The sequence below is a fragment of the Mustela nivalis genome (assembly GCF_964662115.1).
Source record: "Mustela nivalis genome assembly, contig: HAP1_SCAFFOLD_391, whole genome shotgun sequence".
NCBI lineage: Eukaryota > Metazoa > Chordata > Mammalia > Carnivora > Mustelidae > Mustela > Mustela nivalis.
Window position 1 is genome coordinate 420,248 of NW_028136260.1, and position 2,727 is coordinate 422,974.

Here is a 2,727-nt window from a genome sequence, read left to right on the forward strand (position 1 = left end):
AAAATTATAAAGGCTAATTGAACTTGGTCTGAGCTAGATTGAGAAGCAACAAAAAATCTAAACTGTTGTTGGCATATATCATGATACAACCACTTTGGAAAATAGTTTGAAAATTTTTTTAAATGCAAAATATGTTGCAGTTACAAAAATAGCCATTTTACTTCTAGGCATTTAACCAAGAGAAACAAGCCCTATGTTCATACAGGGACTTGTATATGAATTTCATAGCAGCTTTATTTTTAAGAATTGAAAACAGTGGAAATGTTCATCAATGTCCATCCATAGAGCAAAGAAAAATTATGATCTATTCATTAAAGAGATTACTATTCAACATCAAAATGAACTATTTACAATTGGAGATTCTCAAAGTAATGATGCTGAGAAAAGAAAAGCCAGGCAATGAATAGTATATACAGTGTGATTCCATGACTATAAAAAATCTAGAAAATACAAATTTATATATAGTCACAGTCATCAAATATATTGGTGTGATTTTAGTGCCTTCTTCTGTGATCCTATAGCTTCCTACACTTGCATCTCTGAGCATTTGTTACACCATGTGAAAATATGAACTCTTTCTCTTCATTCTGTCTTACTAGAATAAGAGTCCTTGAAATTTTATGGACAATTGAACTCTCAGTTATTAGCAGAAATTCTATCACACAGTAAGTTTCCAAATATAAAAGCCAGAGTTTTACAATGACTTCGAAGCTTTTACATGATCTAGCCACTCATTTAACCTCTGTGACCTCTTTCCCTGCTACTCTTCAGTCACTCACAGTGGCCTCCTTGCTATTCCTCAGATATGCCAGGCATGATCCAACCTTATGGCCTTCAAGATAGCCAATTCCTTTGTCTGGAGTGACCTTATTGCTGATAGTTCTGCGCAAATTCATCACCTTTCCATACCTTTGTTCAATTGTCAGCTTCATTGTAACTACCCTGATCTTCCTATTAAAAATTTTAACTCCCCATCCCCTGCCTAGCAACCTTGATTTTTCTCACCCTGATCGAGTTTTTCTTTTTCCCCATTGTACTCATCCTTTTTGAATGCACTATGCAATTTTTATTAAGGTTTATAGCTTTGAATTGTCTCACCCATTAAAATAAAAGTTCTACAAAGCCAAGTATTTCATTTACCAGTGTAGTCTGAAGTAATATCTGCCATATAATAGTTCAGTAGACAACTGGTAAATTTCAAAATAAATTAATGTTGAGAATATACTGAATTTCACAAGTCATTTCAATATTTATTTCCAAAAAATAAACTATGTAAAACATACCTTAAATTTACTTTCAAAATATTTTATAGCATATAATGGACAATATACATAAGCCTTAAAGAAACAATCCTATAAATAACCATTTCATACCTACTTAAAAACTACATAATACCACACTCCTAGATCCTCTCTGAACGCTCTAAAATAACCCTAAAGGAAATACATTTTTAAAAATAACAGATTTTTTGTCAAATAATTTAATAAAATAAAAGTTTCATTCATCTATGTAGATCATAATAAATGTTTTTAATAAGCATGAAATTATAACTCTGAAGTGTGCTAAAATGAAACCACCTGCTAAGGGTGAGAGAATAAAAATAAACATCATGTTTCCAAATAAGAGGAATTTATTACCTTTGAATCAAAGCATGTGGATTTGTTCAAACTGGCAATAAAGGAATATGGAGACACAAACCATAGAAAGTCATATTTTAGATTTCTAAAAGACTTCGAAGTGAAAAGTATACATTCACTTCTCACTTATTGCTCCTACATATTCATGAATTTGAGAGAAAATATAGGCCCTGTGTGTCTTAGCAACTAATGGGATATTTTTTGATATTTACATGCTTACACATAGTATGTGTTATAGTCTTCTCTTTTACATGCTGTAAAAAGGTTAACCCCTTTTCTGCAGAGATCTGAAAATGTGAAACAGTGCCTGAGTAGCTGAATTCATCTAATTCAAATTTCTTGCAGGTCTAAGACCTATTGATTTTCACTTGACTGCCTCCTTTTTCATCTGTCAATTGGTTACAAATTCTATTACTGAAGAGAATACATTGGGGCTGGTGGCTCAGTGTGTTAAAGCCTCTGCCTTCAGTTCAGGTCATAATCTCAGGATCCTGGGATCGAGCTCCACATCGGGACATAATGTAACGACAGATAGTTTATATGGGAGCCCTTTGGGTACTCTGGTGGATGAATGTTTTTAAATTAGTTTTTCATGGACATGGGGAGTTAGAGACGAGAAGGGAGGTGGGGGAAATTGGAAGGGGAGCTGAATCATGAGAGACTATGGACTCTGAAAAACAATCTGAGGGTTTTGAAGGGGCGGGGGATTTGGAGGTTGGGGTACCAGGTGTTGGGTATCATAGAGGGCACTGCTTGCATGGAGCACTGGGTGTGGTGCAAAAAGAATGAATACTGTTATGCTGAAAATAAATAAAAAATTAATTTAAAAAATATTAGTTTTTCGTAAACTACAAAAAAAAAAAAAAAAAAGAAAAGCGCTCCCATTTATAGCGTACACTTTATGGTTCACAAGGCACGTGCCAACAATAAAAATAATAATGGGTTACCGTTACACTTCATAGAAAAGGAGGTACAGGGAAATTGAATGAAAGGGAATAACAAAGTAGGTTCATAAGTCAATCTTCCTTGTAAAAAAATTAACGTGAAAGTGCGTTTCTGCCACCTCTCTCCTGTGTGACATTTTATCGAT